This window comes from Taudactylus pleione, unplaced genomic scaffold (assembly GCF_031769625.1).
Source record: "Taudactylus pleione unplaced genomic scaffold, aTauple2 ptg000114l, whole genome shotgun sequence".
NCBI classification, from domain to species: Eukaryota; Metazoa; Chordata; class Amphibia; order Anura; family Myobatrachidae; genus Taudactylus; species Taudactylus pleione.
The window spans coordinates 25,808,407-25,829,339 of NW_028284516.1; the positions used below are offsets into that span (position 1 = coordinate 25,808,407).

General features: G+C 45.2%; 1 protein-coding gene across 2 annotated transcripts in view; it reads left to right on the top strand.

Moving 5' to 3' along the window:
• Positions 1–20,933, top strand: part of NCOA2 (nuclear receptor coactivator 2) — a 231,602-nt gene that overhangs the window by 101,051 nt on the left and 109,618 nt on the right. The gene's annotated exons all lie outside the window — the stretch shown is intronic.

The window sequence follows — 20,933 nt, forward strand, 5'->3', positions numbered from 1 at the left end:
AATTTTTCTAAAACTTAGGAGCCAGGATGGAAGTGTAGGAGCCAGACAACCCCTTCCCCCGGGGAAGCATTACTGAGCACCTACGCCCCTGACAACCAACCCCCACGGCCACACCACTAACGGGGCACCCCAGTAGTAATCCCCCCCCTCTGCAGTGCCCCCAGTAGTAATCCCCCCCTCTGCAGTGCCCCCAGTAGTAATCCCCCCCTCTGCAGTGCCCCAGTAGTAATCCCCCCCTCTGCAGTGCCCCAGTAGTAATCCCCCCCTCTGCAGTGCCCCAGTAGTAATCCCCCCCCTCTGCAGTGCCCCCAGTAGTAATCCTCCCTCTGCAGTGCCTCCAGTAGTAATCCTCCCTCTGCAGTGCCTCCAGTAGTAATCCTCCCTCTGCAGTGCCTCCAGTAGTAATCCTCCCTCTGCAGTGCCTCCAGTAGTAATCCCCCCTCTGCAGTGCCCCCAGTAGTAATCCCCCCTCTGCAGTGCCCCCAGTAGTAATCCTCCCTCTGCAGTGCCCCCAGTAGTAATCCCCCCTCTGCAGTGCCCCCAGTAGTGGTTCCCTTATGTAGTGCCTCTTTAATCAGTGCCCCCAGAAGTGCCCCCCCTATGCATTGCCCCCAGTAGTGACCCCACTATGCATTTCCCCTAGTAGTAGCCCCCACAGTAGCGGCCACCTCCACCTATGCAGTGCCCCCACAGTAGCAGCTACCCCCACCTATGCAGTGTCCCTACAGTAGCAGCCATCCCCCCTATGCAGTGCCTCGGCTGCTATAACAAACCTACAGCCGCCGCTGATGGCTGTATGTTTGCTACTCTGTAGTGTGGACCACGCTCGCGGTTTGCACTACAGGGCCCGGGGGTTGCTGAAAACCTGGTCGCCAGGCAGCCAAATCTGGTCGCCATGGCGACCTGGCCCCCCGGGTTTTGTCGAGCCCTGCTCTAAGGGGGTATTCAATTATCCAAGATATGTGGCCATGATGTTTGCCTGCACACATCGCAATAGCCTAACTTCTCAAATTAATTTGTGCAACTCTATGGGGTGCGATAGACTATTGACGATGATGGTTGTTATTAACCAGTGTTCCCATAGTACATCGCCAGTTTTGAATACCCCTGTAGGAATTGGTGCAAATCAAAACAAAACCAGTATAGGGGAAGCATTTCCTTCAAAATGCTGATTATTGACCACTGATTATAAACTATTGTATTTTCTAAATTTAATGTATATAATTTACTAGCGACCTACCCTGGATTCGCACGAAAGCAATTTCATCTCGTCACAGCCCCCTGCATCTCATAACACCCTATGTCGTGTCACCACAGCCCATGCAGGTGCCTCCTGTTCACCGAGGGCTTGTGGTAGAGCATGAGCACTTCACGGTGGAGGAGTGGTGGCCAGAGGGCCTGATTCAGAGACGGACGCTATTTGCGCTCGCTCGTTAAGGAAAAGGGGCCGGATATTTAAATAGAGCGCTCGCTCTTTGCGGTCTGTTGACGCCTCTATGTCTGGACAAGCGAACGAAACATGCGCTCGTTGTTTTTTAAAAAACGCCCCCTGGCCGCTCGCAACCTACGTCATCTCCGCTATTTATTAGATTAATCGAGTACATCGAAAGGCGTATGAACTGCTCGCAGTGCTTGTGGTAGGATTTTCCTACCGCAATCATGCGAGCAGTTCAGGCTAAAAGACAACCAAGTGACGTGGTCGATGACGCTGCTTTGTTAATTATGCACACCCTTAAAACACCCGTTTTGACCGTTTGGCTCGCCTGCGTTCGGATCTCCACTCCCTGTTTTCAGCACCTTCCCCTGTTACCACCCACAAACGCCTCATTCTGTTACTCAAATTAGCAGGCATTCGCTATTTTGCGAGCACACAATTTCCGACCGCAATGACTGGTTCCCGCATGCGTATTACAACCCATACGCATGCGCAGTTGTGCGAACATCACTCGGAGCGAACGAGCGGCCGCTTACGAGCGGCTCTGAACCAGGTCCTGAGTCCACCTGCAGGTTCAGCATAGGGATGGATATCTGAATCCGATGGTTACTAACCATCAATGTTTTTGTTCCGATGGTAGTGACTGTTTTTTTTTTTTTTTTTCTATTCCTGATAGCTAGGTCTCCCCTGGCTCCTCTTTTTGTATAAGACATCTGCAGAAAAGCTTTTAGTGGAGCAGGTAAGCGAGACTGTGTATGGCACTGTGACCAAAGCTGGGATCTATTAGGGATGAGCTGTTCTGTTTTGCTGAAAACAGAACACACACAAATTTTGGGGTTCCGAGTCAAACAGAATCTGGAACTTGCATGTTTTGGATTGCATTGAAGTCCCTCCCTCGTGATTTCATGTGGTGAGGTGGTCAAAATTGACTGGAAATTTAAGGGATGTAGTCTGGAAGCCGACGGTCTAATTGCCGACCGCCGGCTTCCAGACTCTCTAATCTCGGCATGGTACTAATGACAGGCGTCGAAAACTCAACGCCTGTCATTAACCTTACGCCGGAAGACCGACGCCCGGCTTACCTTCGTTCGGTATGCGGACAGGGTTAGGTTTAGGGCTCACGGGAGGACTTTGGGTTAGGTACCCCCCCCCGGGAGGGTTAGGTTTAGGCTAGGGGAAGGGGGGGTTAGGGTTAGGCACTTAGAGGAGAGGTGAGGATTAAGGGATAGAATTAGGTTAGCGATACTTACCTTATGGACGATTGGGATCTTCAGCCTTGCCGGGCTGCCGCTGTCTGGATTTGAACCGCCAGCCAATGTGGCCGGCGGTAATTCCTACTACACCCGAAATTAATGCTATTGATGTTAATAGTATAGAAACAAAAACAGGTCCAACTTGCATGATTTTAGCTGTTTTTATCAATATTTAAAGAAAACCAAATCCGAACAAAAACACTTGAGGGTGGTTTTGCCAAACCCAAAATACGACAATGATTTGGAACCAAACCCAAAACACGGGGGACTGCACACATATCTAGTCGCTATGTATTTCTCATTAAATACCTTTATCCATTCTAATGGGACTTGCTGTAATACCACGAGTCGTGGCAGACGTTTCTTCTTCAGGTTTAGTTTAGCAGATATATTGTGAAATGTCTTTTCCTAGAATACATGTGCCACGATTCACTGTTACCAACCAGATTTGGACTGTGCTGCAGAGCAAGAACCCATACAATGTCTATTTCTATACTCCATAACTTTGAGTTTGGAGATGTATAGAACGTTTGGTTTATTCAATGTTTACTCACAGCGGGGACAGTCACAGTGGGCTGACACAATATTGAAGAGGACGTGATTACATACGCAGCTCTGCGTGTCAGAAGAGATCCAAAGGCTGCGACAGGTCAGACCTGCCGCAAGGGCAAGATGGCTGCTCAATGTGCGTCGTTGTTACCGATATTTATGCAGGTAAGCGGCATCGTACGCATATGGGAAGGCAGCAATGGGTGTCCTTATGCTCGGGAAAGCTTTGCAACCATTAGCATATTTTCGCAGCTGCGATGCATCCGAAATCGTAGCCGTGATTGCATTAGCTTGCGCTTCTGAATGAGCCCCTAGGAGTAGTTGTGCGTGTTCATCAAGTTATGATGATTTCGATGTATTAAATAATAAGTACAAGTGTTCACTCTAGGTGCAGGGAGCTGATCAGTGAGAAGGGCATATTTTCATTTTGAAGTACAAATTTTATACATAATGTATCGTTACAGCTACTATAGCTGTAGTGATCCATCATGTCTAAAATATTGTCATTCAAACTGTACGTAGGCCCTCCTCAGTGATCAGCCCCCTGCACATAGTCAGGGCCGAACAAGAGCCAAGGCGGGCCCCGATAATAGGGGGTGTGGCCTAATCTCGCCGACGTGGCAACGCCCCCTTACCTGGAAAAATAAATAAAAAAGATTTGCTGCGCGCCCGGGAGGGGGGCGCTCTGAGCCCCCTCAGCCCGGCGCAAAGCCAGGGGGGGCGCGATCAATGTGATCGCTCTCCCCGCACAGGCATAGGAGACTCAGCAGCCACGAGCATTCTCCAACTGCAACTCAGCACCCGCTGTGTGCTGGGCTGCTGTGAGGGAGGGGGGGGTGGCGTCGGACCCGGGCTTCCGCCGGGCCCGGGTAATCTGTACCCGCCCCCCCCCCTCTCGGCGCCCCTGCATAGATCGTACAGTAAGCACCCTATCGCCCAAGCTGTGAGCTAATTTCAATATTCCTCATTTTATGTTTTTTTTTGCTTTCATTCCTTTCCATGTATAATTTTATATACTCTTTGGTCGTATGTCCTGCTCAGTTGTCTCCTCACCTGTGGTCAGCCTAGAATAGGATTGATCTGTTCCGAGGGACTGAAACAAGCAATGATACTAATATATCAGGGTTGGGTGAGGTATTCATACAGTATTAAACACACCCTCCAATTAGGATACCTTTTGTAATAACCCTAACTTTTTATGTAGCATCCCTTGGGTGTGAATGATACGTACACACCCATTCCTTATTCATTTATGCTGCAGGTAGTTTAGAAGTTGATGGAAAGTAATTGTTTTCTCTTCGTAATCCTGGCAAACAGGGCATATATGTGCGCTTTTGTGTCATTTTTTTCATGTAATTAGCCTCTGTTTGTAAGTATGTCCATAACACGCATTTTAAGGGGTTTGTTCTTGGCGAGCATTGACCTGTAGGGGGGGCTACAAAGTATGTACAGGTTGAAATCCGGTTGGTCCATGCTATCAAAAAAAAGTGAGTCGTCTTTGTGTAAAAATGTATTACATTCGGTGTGACGACAACTGTTGCTAGCTACGTACACTGAGAAGAGCACCGCATCAATCCTCCAGATTACAAGCACTTAATTCTTCAGTTGGTTCTAGCTCCCACCTAAGTGACCAGGAGCTATTCAGTTGTTTTGTGCGCCCATCACTTACTAAGGATTTCTGCTTGCACCCTCCTGAGGTGCAAGCCGAAACCTGCTCAAAGTCAGGCTTTTGGGCGCCTCAACTGTGGCGCGTCTGGCTTTTGGCCACCTTTAACTGGCACGTTGCACCAAAGAAGCTTCTTTTTATGTGGTTAATCCTGTACATTTGGGCATGAGAACGCGGCTGTCACGACCATCACCACTGGGGCAATTGAACAGAATAGCTTTTGTCACTTTTAGACCGGCGCTAGAGGTGTCACAGACATATCGTCTATATACACTGGCCGACGCACACACGATATATACCGCAAGATATATCGGCCAGTGTGTACCCAGCATTACACGTTCCAGATAAGGAGCACAATGCAAGATTGTATTTACTGCCACTGATGGTAGCAACAGTGTTATTGTGGGATCTGTGGGTCTCTCGCTTAAGGTAAACGTGGGGGGCAAAGGCAACAGATGCCCATCTGACCGTTACATGTGGAGTCATTTTGATTTGTGGTGAGAGGTAATATGGAAGCACGGAATCCTTATTAAATTACCTATTTCCAGTACATTTTCATTCTTTCTCTCTGTTTATTCTGAAATGTCTCTGGAATGTATCTCCATTATTTTTTGGTGCATATTGAAATCGGTGAATTTAAGCAGGATATGGCAGTAAAATTGGGAGGAGAAAATCCTTTAACTATCAAAGGACGCTTTTTCAAATATCTGGAGTTTTGCATGCATTATTGAATCAGAAAATACTAGTAATGTTAAATATACCGTATATACTCGAGTATAAGTCGACCCGAATATAAGCCGAGGTACCTAATTTTACCACGAAAAACTGGGAAAACTTATTGACTCGAGTATAAGCCTAGGGTGGGAAATGCAGCAGCTACTGGTAGTAATCCCCCCCTGGTACTGTCCCCAGTAGTAATCCCCCCCCTGGTAGTGCCCCCAGTAGTAATCCCCCCCCTGGTAGTGCCCCCAGTAGTAATATCCCCCCCTGGTAGTGCCCCCAGTAGTAATATCCCCCCCTGGTAGTGCCCCCAGTAGTAATACCCCCCCTGGTAGTGCCCCCAGTAGTAATACCCCCCCTGGTAGTGCCCCCAGTAGTAATACCCCCCCTGGTAGTGCCCCAGTAGCAATATCCCCCCCTGGTAGTGCCCCCAGTATTAATCCCCCCCCTGGTAGTGCCCCCAGTAGCAATATCCCCCCCTGGTAGTGCCCCCAGTATTAACCCCCCCTGGTAGTGCCCCCAGTAGCAATATCCCCCCCTGGTAGTGCCCCCAGTAGCAATATCCCCCCCTGGTAGTGCCCCCAGTAGCAATATCCCCCCCTGGTAGTGCTCCCAGTAGCAATATCCCCCCCTGGTAGTGCCACCAGTATTAACCCCCCATGGTAGTGCCCCCAGTAGCAACATCCCCCCTGGTAGTGCTCCCAGTATTACTCCCCCCTCCTGGTAGTGCCCCCAGTAGCAATATCCCCCCCTGGTAGTGCCCCCAGTATTAACCCCCCCTGGTAGTGCCCCCAGTAGCAACATCCCCCCCAGGTAGTTCCCCCATTATTAATGCCCCCCCTCTGGTAGTGCCCCCAGTAGCGATATCCCCCCCTGGTAGTACCCCCCGGTAGTAGCCCCCCGAGTAGAAAGAAATGTAAAAAAAAACAAACACTTACCTGTAACCCCGCTCCTGGTCCCGACGCTGCTACAGGCTCCTCCGCCGCTTTGCATAATGGGAGAGACGTCGTAATGACGACGTCTCTCCCATTACCCACTGCGGGAGCCGGAAGATGGCTCCCGCAGTTGGAGCAGCAGTAGCCGCTGAGAGTCTGACAGGCTCTCAGCGGCTGCTGATTACACCAAACACATAGCTGCCGGCTCCGGCGGCTGTGTGTTTAGCAGTGTGTAGTGCTGACCGAACTCCGTCCGGTCAGCGCTACACACGCGGTGCAGGCTGTGTCACAGTGACACAGTCTGCACCGCGGCCCGCATGGTACGCTACTCAGCAGCGTACCATGCGGGCATGACTCGAGTATAAGCCGAGGGGGTGCTTTTTCAGCACAAAAAATGTTTATTTATTAAATGACTGCACAGCATGTTTGCTTTATTCACAATGCAATCTTGACTGACACTTTAGGGCAGCGTTTTTCAACCACTCTGCCGCGATTGTCTAGTGTGCCGCGGCGGTCAGCGCACTTGTACTGTAGTGTGTTTTATTCCCGAGGAGGCCAATGTAGTGTGTTTTTACTCCTGTGGGTGCCAATGTGTATGTTTTGTCATTGGTCATGCACGCCACATAGGATAGTGTACCTTGGCAATTTTAAAATCTTGTGTAGTGTGCCTCGAGTTGAAAAGGTTGAAAATCACTGCTTTAGGGGGCGGGAGAAATGAGCAGTGACCTTATGATAACTATATGTCCATGCTGCCTCCATCTGCTTCTAAAGTTTGTAAGTTTGTGTGTGGGGTGTATGGTGAGGTGTTAATGGCTCTTTTACGCAATTCGGAAATAAAATACAAATTAACCTCACCATCAAATAAGACCTTGGGGCTGTTGCAGAGTTGAACTGTACTGTATATCTTGCATGAAATTGCATTGTGCATGCTGCAGATCTGATTGCACCCAAGTACTGATTAGTCATAGGTATCTTCATTGCATCTACAAAAGAGGTGGAATGTTCTCCCTTATGCAGAATTCAGTAATGGCATGCTCACGCAAATGATGGCTTTGCAGAGCTGGATGTATGTGATAGTACACAGACGTCAATTCCTTGGGAAAGGAAGCATAGAAGAATGTCACTTTATATTTTTTAACTTCATACTGTAGGAAATAATTTCTCACATTTAGCTCATACATGGGAGTCAATCCAATTAGGTGCGAGTTGGGTTCGGAGAGAGCTGTTCTAACGGTGAACTTGCACCGTAAATTCCAAACTCGCATTGATTTTTCAGATGAAAATCGCGGTTTTTTTTGTGCGCGCACCCCCATGATCAAGTGAAAAGGTAGGAACAATCTTTATTTTAAGGTAAAAAATGTTGGGGACACAGTGCAGAGCCTCTAGTACCACCCCACCCAATGAATAATTACACACTTGGAGGGGTTTAAATAGCATAATTTGGCCAATAAAGACATGTCAGTTTTCAGGTGAATTTCTCTAAAAAGATCAATAATGGGTTTGATTACGTGGGACAGGCATGTGGAGGTGTAAATGATGTGGGACAGGGATGTGGAGGTGTAAATGAAGTGGGAAAAGTATATGGATGTGTAAATGATGTGGGATGTGGAGGTGTAGATGATGTGGAGGAGTAAATTATGTGGGATGTGGAGGTGTAAATAATGTGGGAAAAGTATATGGAGGTGTAAATGATGTAGGATGTGGAGGTGTAGATAATATGGGAAAAGTATATGGAGGTGTAAATGATGGGGGACTGGGATGTGGAGGTGTAGATAATCTGGGAAAAGTATATGGAGGTGTAAATGATGTGGGATGGGGATGTGGAGGTGTAGATGATGTGGGATGGGGATGTGGAGGTGTAGATTATGTGGGATGGGGATGTGGAGGTGTAGATTATGTGGGATGGGGATGTGGAGGTGTAGATTATGTGGGATGGGGGTGTGGAGGTGTAGATTATGTGGGACGCGGATGTGGAGGTGTAGATGATGTGGGAAGGGGATGTGGAGGTGTAAATGATGTGGGACGGGGATGTGGAGGTGTAAATGATGTGGAGGTGTAGATGATGTGGGAAAAGTATATGGAGGTGTATGATGTGGAGGTGTAGATAATGTGGGAAAAGTATATGGAGGTGCAAATGATGTGGGACGGGGATGTGGAGGTGCAAATGATGTGGGACGGGGATGTGGAGGTGCAAATGATGTGGGACGGGGATGTGGAGGTGCAAATGATGTGGAGGTGTAGATGTGGGACGGGGATGTGGAGTTGTAGATGATGTGGGACGGGGATGTGGAGTTGTAGATGATGTGGGACGGGGATGTGGAGGTGTAGATGTGGGACGGGGATGAGGAGGTGTAGATGATGTGGGACGGGGATGAGGAGGTGTAGATGATGTGGGACGGGGATGAGGAGGTGTAGATGATGTGGGACGGGGATGAGGAGGTGTAGATGATGTGGGACGGGGATGTGGAGGTGTAGATGATGTGGGACGGGGATGTGTAGATGTGGGACGGGGATGTGGAGGGGATTTTGAACTTTTCAACTTTTTACAAACTTTTATAAAAACACTGACAAAATACTATACAGACAGTTTTCTGTCCCCCAAAATGCTAGAAATACTTTAATTTGCTGTAAAATGCTTACTTGCTATCATTTTTCCACCATTGACACCTTTTTAAGTACCTCCAGTACATTCCTTATGGCCACTAACAGCCTTCTATATTCTCCTTCATCTCAGTTTTTTTGGGGTAACCCATTTCATACACTTCTGCCAGGTCTTTTGCAGAAAAGTTGCGCACCCTCGCGTGACTACTGCGAATGTGCATTTCTTATTGGGATTTCTTGGGTGCGCACATTCGTGCAGTGTAAGCGAGTTTCATTACACAAACTCTTTTGCAAATTCGCACTTAAATTGCATTGACCCCATAGTGTAAAAGACATTCTGCTAGAAATGTTCTTAATCAGGCAGGTGCCTATGTGATCGGCTCTTTGCTGGCACGCTAGCCGTTTCCAAAGCGCCTAACACTAATGGATGCTAGCATGCTGAGCTAGCAGATGGGGGAAAAAACAACTGAAATCCATTTCTATTATAATGAATCCAAAAAAAACACTGGTAATACAAGCTAATATGGGGTTAAAGCAGTGTTTTTCCTTTTGTAGATAAAATGTTTAGTTTAAAATGTTTTTAAGATAATTCTGACCAGTAGCAGAAATACGCTGCTCAAAAGCCTGAAATGTTACCGGATGTCTTGAATAAATATTTCCATGATAAATCCATGAGCGAAGTAATAGATTTAGAAGATCAGTGCTATGGAATAAAACTATAGGGCACTAACTAAAGATCCATTCATCCAGTATATTATGAATGTTCCCTTGTTGTGTATATGGATAAGGTTGCTTTGACAGACATACAGAGCTCTATTTACCAGAGGAGCAGTTCTGCGATGCAGACGAACATTGATAAATACCAGCGATATCTATAAAATGTATTGATACAAACTGAAATAATAGGACACACAGATTGGTACGGTAATATAATTTAATTTTTTTGAGAAATTTTTTTCCAAAAAAATAAAAAGTAAATAATTTCCCCTTTTATCTTCTTTTCCTGTGGTCTATGAATACAACAATTGCAATTTCCAAGGGTGCAAAGCAATTGGAGAGCAAATAACATTTATTATACAATCAGGCCCCAGTTGATGCATTCTCTCCCGATAAGCGGAAGAGCTGAGAACTCGGAGGTGTAAAGTGATTTCTGCCTTTGCTGTGTGTTTAACCTGTTAGTTGCTGGCACGCAGGCAGCAAGACATGATTACATAAGGCAGGCGTGCACTGGTGGCTCCCCCATCCCCCTCCTCTTCCTGCAGGCTCTGCACCCTGTAATGTGAATCTAGAGGCAGATGTAGGAGGTGGGGTCCAGCTCTCCCAATCAGCTCAGTGACACTGGCACATTAGCTCACAGCTTAAAGCCACACAGCGGGGGGGAGAAGAGCAGATCTTAATTTTATTTTACGTATAATCAGTTTCCGAAGGCACAAGTCGTCTCAGGGGGAATAATGTATGCGAGCTGCTGAGGGGCACACAAGGGGTTATTTTCCCTGATTTGTATTTATCATTAGTACAGTTTGTGTATGTGTCCTAATTGTGCGGTAACCTGTACATGTGGCTGCAGTTAGCCCAACTGAAATCCTCTTAGCATCTCCTCCTCTATCTGCCCCTCATTCCAATCTGTACCACTGCAGCCGCTCTGTCACAGTCTGTAATAAAGGTACTAGCAGTAACGATGGAGCTATATTCCCAGCAAGGCAAACCTGGACACCGGCTGCAAAAGAGTTAAAATGAAAAGGTATGGTGCCCGAATGGAGGAACGAGGAATGGTGGCTGCAACGTCCCCTGTAGTAATGACACTGGTTCATACTGGCAGACAGCAGAGGTGATGTTAACAGGACTTTTACCCTCTAGCATATAAATAGAAGTATTAAAAATGTCTTACCTTGGCCAGTACACATCCTTCTGAAGGAGTTGGCCAATAGTGTTTTTATTTGTTGCTTTCAGAAGACTGGAGACAGAGGTTTTACTCCTAGTCCATTGTGTAATCAGAATTATGGGACAGTGTGTAGAGGGTGTAATGTGTGTTTATTTAAACTACATATGTGATGCTCTAAATCGGGCAAACTGGCTCTCTGTTGTAGATCTGGCAGAGCTTTCTGGGACTTGTAGTTCCAAAACGGCAGTTGAACTACAAATTTCATGCGTTCTAAAGATTTTCTACTGTACTTGTCTATAATTTAGAAATTCACAAGTAACATGATTAGTTTATTAATAATAGGACTGCATTTGGTCAATATAGACTGGATGTAGTCACATTTAACACTTAATCCAGGACAGTGTGTGTCTACTGTATTTCACATTTTTAGATCCAACTGCTAAAATCTCTTATCGCAACTGCAATCTAACTTTTTAAAAAGTCCACTCCCTCCGTTAGCACAGGCGAAGGGTTAAATATGTGGCTATATATATATATATATAGAAAAGAAATATTGCTGCGCTCGGTTTTACCCATATCATACATGGTACCAGCAGCATGGCAATATTAATGCCATATATGTATACAAAACAGAAAAACTTTTGCTATCGGCTCTAACAATAATATACTGCAAATTTATGTGTATAAAACAAGGGGATTTTGTCATGATTTGATCAAAGCACTTAAGCCTGCAGCCCAGCATCAAGGGACCCCATTTTTCTGCAGGTCCCTAACACTAGCATATATGCCTATATGTATGTATGTGTGTATGTGTGTGTGTGTAATTGCAATAGGCAAGGTTGCCCTGGATGTTAGTAAATAACAATCAGTGCCTTTAATCTCATTGTACAAGGAAGTTGAGGAGCAAAAAAATGTTTTTATTTGCATGTGGATTCTTATAAGGGAAGTACTTACTGATTCTGCTGGAGAAAACGGATGATACAAATGCTGGCCGTATTGAAGGCTCCCTCTGCCATATGGCCTCTTCTCTCTTTTGGCAATCTAAATCCCTTTAGCTGTGTGTGCTACAAACAATTCACATTGTGGTCACTTGCATGCATGTAGTCTGTTTGCTTTTGCCCTGTCAGAAAATAAAGCCTAACCTGTGTACGGACTGACCAAAATGTTAATTGCACTTATTTGCCAACAATATAGCGTAGAACCTCTATACCAGTGGTCTACAACCTGTAGCTCGCAATTTTAATTTTGGTAGCTCACCTGGCTGCAGTACTGCCGAGTCAACTAGGAGGAAGTGACCTCTGACGTGTGCTCCCCTGTGGCATCGACGCCATGGGTGAAGCCACAGGGAGCACGTCAGGTGATTGCTGCATTCTCTACAGCAATCCTCTGACGTGTTTCCCTGTGGTTCCACCCACAGCGTCTATGCTACGGCGGAGCGAATGACCCCTGCCGGAAAATCACACCGCAGCCCTGCCTATATCTTTTGCTCCTCTACTGCACGTACCTCATTGGAGCCAGTAATGTGAAAATGTACCTGTGCTTATATTTTGTTTACAAACTACAACAATATCACTAATAATAATTAAATGCATTGTTATTTTTTATGAAACATGTTTTTCCCATTAAATTACCTTAAATTGTTCGGTTATTAGCCAGATTATTATTTTTTTCTACAATTTTAGTGGCTCTTCAGGAGGTTTTATTTTTCAGAAGTAGCTCACACCTCTATTAACGTTGGAGGCCATTGCTCTATACCAGCGGTTTTGAACCGGTGTGCCGCGGCACACTAGTGTGCCATGGCCGGTTGTGAAGTGTGCCGCGGGGCTGTCAGAGCCACCGGGCACATTTTACTGTACTTCAGCATCCCGGGCCGCTGAGCTCCTCTGGGAGACTCAGACGTGACCGGGTAGTGACCTGCAAAGATGCGGCGGCGTGACATCACAGGTCACGCACGCCGCCTTGTCCACTGCCCTCCAGCCCGCTCTGCCAGCCAACGCCCTGTGCCAATCAGCCAGCCCGCGCTCTGTCCAGGCAGGCTCTGCAGCCTGCCTGGAAGCCCGCCCGCACGCGATCCTGCTGCAGTGTGAGTGACAAGGGGGGAAGAAATGTGGGTTTTGTGGGGACCAGACATTTTTTTCTTCTTCGTGGGTACCAGCCATAGTTTATTTTTTCGTGGGAACCAGTCATGTAATTTTTTTTTAGTGAGAACCAGCCATATGTTATCCAGCCATATATTTGCCTATTTAGTGGGGAACAATGTGTTTTTTGTTTTTTTGTTTCTGTGGGGCCAGCCATAGGTTTCTTTCTCTGTGGGGAGCAATTCTGTGGGGCGCAATGTGGTATGGTTGTTTTTTTTTGTGGGGAGCAATGTGTTGTTTTTTTTCTGTTAGGCCAGCCAATAGGATTGTTTTATTCTGGTGGGGCCCGATGTAGTGTGTTTTTTATTCTTGTGGGGGCCAATGTAGTGTGTTTTGTTCCTGTGGGAACTAATGTAGTGTGTTTTTTCATAGTCCGTGCACACGGCATCGCCGGATAGTGTGCCATGGCAATTTTAAAATCTTGTGTAGTGTGCCGCGAGTTAAAAAAGGTTGAAAATCACTGCTCTATACCGTCTGCAGTGCGCACTGTGCTCGGGGTCCAGGATTAAAAAGCTGGTAAATAAATGTAAACTGGTGTCGGACAATTTGTACATCTTTTTATGTCATTCAGGGGCCGTATTGTTTCTTGTAAACCCTACTTGTCTGTGCTTTACTTGACTACAAGGCTGTTGCATAATGTTACTGTGCTGCTCTGATTCTGTTACCTAGGCTACCTGTCAGTGTGTGATAACTCGGGTCTGCGTTTCATGGCAATCCTTGTGGCTGACTAGTATTGTAGAAGCATATTACTAGTAAAATATTATATTATTGCTTCTGTATGACTACCAAAATCCTCCATGTGTCAGATGCTTAGATCAAGATTTTATTATGTAGCACCATCATATTACGTGACAGGGGTATTTCTCATTCACCTAACGTCATATCCCATTGGCGTTTACTGTCTAAAATCCTTACCACAATAACAGGTACGTGTTTGTGTCTTTGTCCGCAACTAATAAGTGGAGGACGTACAAACTACACACATAGCGCCATGGTTTGGAATTTAACTCCTGACCCCAGAGCTGGGCATACAGTACTACCCACTGTGCCATTATGCTGCCCTTATAGTTGGTAATCTCAAGAAAACATTTTGTTTTGTAATTTGACACTGCTGTCCTGAAGCAGCTGCACATGACAATACAAATACAAGGTTTTGCTGCCAATATTACATTGGTTAGTAATGACCTCCTCACTAGGAATCATGTTATGTCACATATATTGTATTCTTAGAGGATACAACCTGGCCCTTGCTGCACATTATATCCAATATTTGACACTATTGCATGTGGCTCAGAACTCTAATTATTATTAGTAGTAGTATCTTATAAAGCAGGGGTGGGCAATAAGCACAACAGCTGGCTAATTGCCCACCCCTATTATAATGGATAAACTATTCCCTGCTCATTATGCCACTAAATCAGAACAATATAGATCTTCCCTTTTGTAATTTGGAAATAAAATCCCAAAAGCATGTGTAATAAGATATATTATGATCTATTGACATAGTGTAACTACAAGTGTATTATTATTATTAGTATTTTTGTTGTAGAATTGCAACACTTTTTACACACACACACACACACCCCCCCCTCCCCCTCCCCCTCCCCTACCTGAAAGTTCCCATGCATTCAGCATAGATCGCTCTGGCAACAGGGAAGTTTTTAAACCTGTATCAAGAGACTGCATGCTGCAACTTTGCTGAGGACTTGATGCTACCAACAGTTACACCTAAAGCTGGGTACACATTAGATGATATTTCGGATGATCCAACGGATCAGCCTGATATACTGCCAAAATCACCTAATGTGTACGCTCTGTCGGGCCATGCATGCTCCCATTTAGTCGTCAGTCGCTTTGTCAGGTCGACCCTGCATGCAGCTTAATCTGACAATGCAACTGACGACCCCATGCAGCGGGATGTGGCTGGTGCCAACATGTCGGGCACCGGATCGTCTAATGTGTACCAGCCAATGTTGGCCCGTCACATTGCTGGGTTAACTTATTGTTTAAAGTGTACTCTGGTTAAGGATTGTATGTAAAATGCTTACTAGGTTTACTGGTAGAGAATATTTGGTGCTGCAGTTCATGGGCCATTAAATTTAAACTATTAGTTTCCCAATACTAAAGAGCAGCTAAAAACTGGGTTCCTCCCATAAAAATACGGTACAGATATAAATTGACATCTGACAAATCCCCCCTCTGATGGGTGTTTGAACCCTTGGCTTGCTCAGCTCAAGCTTTGGTACACGATAACAAAATATATCTCCAGATGACTGTTGTTTGTACAAACTGAACCACCATCATCTGTGTTCTGTGTGTTGGAGGGGGACGGGTCCCGCTGGCTGGGGGTGTGTCGTGTCCCCCTGGCTGCAGCTGCAAGTGTATGGGCGGTCTGCAGACCGTCCGTGCACCCAGCACGATGCCCCAATATATCTGCAGATATATTGGGCATCGGCTGTGCAGCACAGCCGACGTGATATGTCTGTGAACGACGTCATTCACAGACTTGTCACTGGTACACACTAGCCGACAGGCACCCGTTATTTGGTAAGCTATACACACTTACCAATTGACCGATCTATATATTTGGCCAGACATCACAACTGGGTGGCATTTAAATTTGCCCGCTCAGGTGTGATGTTCCTGTCAAGCAGAAGAGAGGGTGGCATGGATGGCGAGAATAAACAATAATCCTATTTGCTTATTTACCTGGACACGCCGATTAGTCACACTTGTATATATGTGTGCAACTGAATCTGTATACGAAGCACAACAGACCTTGATGTGGAAAACCGCAGCGTCCACTATATTGAAGCACCGTATAAAGACTCCGTTGCACCCAGATATAAAAGTGTCACATATCATATTAATGAGTGCTGTCTCCGAAAGCGGTTTGCGCATCCGTTTGGGACTAAGATGCATTTCCGAGTAAAAAAGACATGAAGAAGAGGCTCACACAAGCTGTGTCAGACGGGACCTGGTGCGTCTACTGTAATAGTGTACGCAGACACATCTGTAGCAGTAATATCTGTCGCAGGGATACACATAGCTGCATTCCTATGCTGCTGCTGTAAGGTGTCCACGCGTGACTGTTTCCAATGTCTCAAGCGCGATAGAGTGACATCTACAACCGTTTATTCTGCCATGTTGGTTTAGATCGCCTTCATTAGGGTTATTACTTGTTCTCTTTCTCAAAGCTATAAAGTCCTCTATAATTTGGAAGAGAATAGGTTATAGCTATGAAGTGTGCAGTGAGCAGCTGTGCCCCACTTTCTGAGCAGATCTGTCCATTGGTCCTAGTAGTTGTCAGTAAGTTACTTGCTGTGGGATAGCAGACCATGTGCAAAACTATAAATAAACGTGAGCAGTGCACCTGTCCCCTATACCCCACGCTCGCAGCCTTTTTATGGGCTTAAAGGTTATTCATTCATCTTCTAGGTTCACTAGTAACAAGTGTCCACACTGAGGCTTCGAGGCACGGGTACACTAAACATGGTCAGGCCATGCACTAATTTGCCATATTATCATGCTACTGTATGTCACATGTTATTGTATAAGGTCTGCATACTTTATCTTTGTTCAAGTACAATAATTTATTTTAATGTTTACAATTTATTCACCCAGCTTCTATATAGAGACAGTGAATGAATAGTTTACATTTTTCGTTTGTTTGTTTGTTTGTTTTTTAGACGTTGTGATTCGGACAAACGTGTCTTGTTTTATTTTCTGTTTCTGAATATATTTATTTTGATCTGTTTGCTGAGTAAAGGAAATGGTAAGCATTTCATCTCTGGGGAAGTAATTGTTGTTCTGCCCTTTTTAAAATGCATGTCTATTATTCCTACACAACAGTAATATCATTGACAGGAGCATGTCCTGTGTATACAGAAACTAGCTAAACCACTGGACACAGCCGTAAGACTGGTTCTTATTGGAGCTGTCAAATATCGCTGCTCTTATTGCAGCAGGAAAAGTTGTTTCAACATGTCGCAGTAGTGGCAATGTTAGTAATTAACTCCGAAAGGCATGTTTATTATTCTGCATTCGTTCTGATCCTGGATACTGAGCATAGAATTGTGTACCCTGACATCGGATATTGCTAGGAAAAATAACAAAGTAGCAGAGTACAGTGGGCAGCATAGACGGTGTAATGGTTAGCATTACTGCCTCACAGCACTGAGGTCATGGGTTCGATTCCCACTACGGCCCTAACTATGTGGAGTTGTATATTCTCCCTGTGCTTGCGTGGGTTTCCTCCGGGTACTCCGGTTTCCTCCCACACTCCAAAAATATACTGGTAGGTTAATTGGCTCCAAACCAAATAAAAAATAAATAAAAAATTAACCCTAGTGTGTATGTATGTGAGCATGTGATAGGGAATTTAGATTGTAAGCTCCATTGGAGGCAGGGACTGATGTAAATGGCTTGTATAGCTGCGGATTATGTGTGCGCTATATAAATAACGGATAATAATAATAAATAGAGTAAGGAAAAGTGATGCCGAATATTTTAAGAAGACCATTTGTATAAATAGATTATATTTTTTAATCTCCGGTCATAAACACTATTGGAAGCGTCAGGTTCTAGAACCCAATGCTTAGTAAATAAACCTTGCGGATTAGTGTCCTTGGGTGATGTCGTGTACGACAGTCCCAGTTGCTGCTTTGCCCCCTCAAGGTGTTTCCTGCTGTACTTCAGTAGGGATACTCCAGGGGGGATCCTTGGATGTGTGGGACCCTGACTGCTTCCTAGTGCTCAGGGTGAACCAGTCCTTTCTCCCCATCATATTCTGATTGTTTAGCATGTGGTCTGACACCACAAGATAAAAATAATCATTCTGTGCAGGAATGTAACGCCTACAGTGTCTGCCTTTGTGGCCAGGGCTAATGGGAAGTGTACTTCTCTCTGGCTGGCTGTAGATTCGCCTGTTTAATAATCTTCTGTATGTTATAGATAACTGAAACAAAGGGGTTAAATACTCATAGCCATGTGCACCAAATATGTGTCTGACATTTTTTGCGCCTTGTAGACTAGCCGCCCGAAGAGGCAGAATGGGGCGAGCAGACCAGCGGCAGATGTGCTTCTTAGTGGCTGTGTCTCCTGAGCGCTGGTGCATTGATACCGGATGATGGCCATCAACAGTGCAATCTCGCTGCTTCATTGGCCTTTATACTGTAAGCTGTCACACAGAGGGCCTCTCCTGTCTGCACACCCTCTGTATAATGCTGCAGTGTGTGGTGACATCTTCATTAACTCTGCGTCTATATTATATCAAGTTGTAGTAGTCTTTTTGCATGACTTGCCATTTCCTTTTAAAGCCACAACTTTAGGTATGTCCCGTTTACTTCAGTGGTGAATGCATGAAGTGCCAGGTATATATGATGGTAATGAGTGGTTGGGGGAATATGGTAAGTGTCATCCCAGTGTTACAAAGCGCTAGGCCCACCAACATGGTGTTGGATGATTGCACCCCTTGTCCTGATTTCAGGGACTCGGAAGTTGAGGTATGCAATTTTAAATGAATAATTTGCTGGGTATTACTAAGCTAACTAATATTCATTATAATAACTGGTGTGCTTATCTGTATGTCAGCCATGCTCTTGCCATACGGTTAGTGCAGTATTAGGGAGGTACTTCTCTAGCTTGTCCAGGCAGAGTTTAAATGACAGCCTTGCAAAGTTTCTGTTTGGATTGGAGGCCTCATACGTTGGGGTCTCCATGCAGTGTGGTGGGCCTTTTGAGATGATACACTGTACGTATAGAGTGGTGTTATGCCTGTGTTTGTATGTACAGGAAAATGATAAGCCAATCAGTGGTTTGTGTCTTGGCATGTGGAGGTGTGCTGGTGAAATAAGATTCCACTTGAGCACTTGGCACGGCCACTGTTCACAGCACTTGCTGTAAGTACTGCATTGTGTGACTGATGTGGTGAACAAATGTTTGCTTGTTTTTACAACAACATGTGCTCTCAGTCACTGCTCCTCTGTTCCGGACACGCGCCTGGAAAGTAAGTCTTTAGCCGTTTCCAAATGGATCCGATTGTTCAAAAACTGTAAAGGAAAATGTTTCAATTCAGTCATATTTGTTTTTTGTTGACTGAGTAATGTGTGTGTATATGTATATATGTGTGTGAGTGTTATATATATATATATATATATATATATATATATAGTGTGTGTGTGTTATATATGTATGTGTGTATATATATATATATATATATATATATATAGTGTGTTATGTATATATATGTATGTGTGTATGTGTGTGTGTATATATATATATATATATATATATATATATGTGTGTGTGTGTGTGTATGTATATATATATATATGTGTGTGTATATGTGTATATATATATATATATATGTGTGTATATATATATATATGTATATATATATATATATATATAATCTCCTACGGGACCCTTAAGTACACCTGCAGCCTTTATTTGTTAACATTGTCCTTGCCTATAACCCCATTCCATTGATCCTGAAAAGCACACCAAACAGTGGCGTAACTACTGTAGGTGCAAGGGGTGCGGCTGCTATGGTGCCCAAGCTGCTTTTATTGCGCGCCACTCCCCCTGTACCCAGTGACACACACAAGGTGGGCCAGTCCAGTCAAGGCCTCCGAGGAGGACCCGGGTGTCAGCGGTATTGATTCGGTACCGGCCTGTCAGCTGATTACAACTGGCGCATCGGCAGGCAGACATGGAGAGACTGCGCCTCCGGTCACGAGGCAATCAGAGCCTGCAGACCAGCAGCCAATCAGCATTGATGGCTCCTGATTGGCTGCTGGTCTGCGAGCTCCGTTTGGCGCCATATTCCATGTCTGCCGCTGCTTGCGGGTGCGTCAGCTGTAATTAGCTGATGGCCCGACAACAAATCCACATCTACTGGCTGCTGATGGCACACGGGGAAGCGAGAGGCCGCTGGTGGGACACAGGGAGGTGAGTTGCTGGTGGTGGGGGCCAATGTGTAAGGGACATTACTGTGTGGCATAATGTGTAAGGGGCACTATTATTGTGTGAAATAATGTTATATGGGGCACTACTACTATGTGACATAATCTGTAATGGGCAATACTGTGTGGCATAATGTATAAAGGGCACTACTTCTGCGTGGCATAACCTGAATGGGCTTTTTGTGGCATGACATGAATGGGCTTTGTGTGGGGGAAAATGTATGTGTGGTTTGTTTTTTTACCTCAGGGGTGGCCCTTTAAATGTCTTGCTATGTGGCCCCCAAAGTTCTAGTTACACCCTTGCATGCAAACACAGAGGGCGGACTAATATGTATGGTCACTTTAAAAAGTGACCGTAACTCTGGATTTATTATGAACTTGCATGAGTCATTGAGCTCCATCCAGCTTGGTGCGAAGGGGACGAATCCTTGATCTTATCCTGGACTCTTTTTTTTTATTTTTTTTGCTTGCAGCCCCAACAAAAATGTGCGAGTCTGGAGGCACCTTAAGTAATTTCAGTAATTCACACCTAATTGGATCGAGAACCATTAAGTTTGACATTTGCCCAGACTGTGAGGTTAAACGGATACTTTTGTAGCTTTCATACAGGATTTTGGTAAACTGCCAATTTCCACTTTAGCCAGCCCCAGAACCTGTATAATTTAAATGTGTGCCGATTTCTAGAGAGTGTGTGGCCCTGACTAGCTTCAAACCTTAGCAAAAAGTTAATCCTGGTCAAACTTCACCAACATGCCAAATTTGGTGGAGCTAGGTCTAAAACTCTGGCCG